The sequence below is a fragment of the Triticum dicoccoides genome, chromosome 3B (genome assembly GCF_002162155.2).
Source record: "Triticum dicoccoides isolate Atlit2015 ecotype Zavitan chromosome 3B, WEW_v2.0, whole genome shotgun sequence".
Taxonomy (NCBI): Eukaryota; Viridiplantae; Streptophyta; class Magnoliopsida; order Poales; family Poaceae; genus Triticum; species Triticum dicoccoides.
In genome coordinates this window covers 707192340-707192846 of record NC_041385.1, presented here as the reverse complement: position 1 = coordinate 707192846, position 507 = coordinate 707192340, and positions in this window count along the sequence as shown.

Genomic DNA, 507 nt, shown 5'->3' with positions numbered 1-507 from the left:
CGGTGCGTGTTGGCTGGGTCGGGAGGTGGGGGAGCCCCGTTGACCAGGGGAGTGTAGTGAGGTGGGGGTGTTTCTTTTTTATTGCCTGGCGGTTCGGTTCAGGTTTGGTTACGGTGCCGAAGTGTTAGCAGAATAAGCTTTTTGAGGTGCAGAATAAGGTCTTAAGGGTGTTATTAGAATAGACCCACCCTATATATATATATATATATATATATAGGGTGGGTCTATTATGATAACACCCTTAAGAGTCTTATTCTGCACACCGGTTTCTTATTCTGATAACACCTCCGATCGAACCTGGTAGCTACAATCTCTTCCCCACCTGGGCGCCGCACCACCTCCAACCACCTTAACCCCAGCCCCAACCCCACGTTCTTCATCCCTCTCCCTGCCCCGCACCCCCTCACCCCCAGCCCACCTCCTTCCTCTCCCCGCTTCCCCAACCTTCTTCCTCCTCGCTCCCTCCGCTTCCACCAGCCCCAGCCGGGGCCTGAACCACCGGATCCG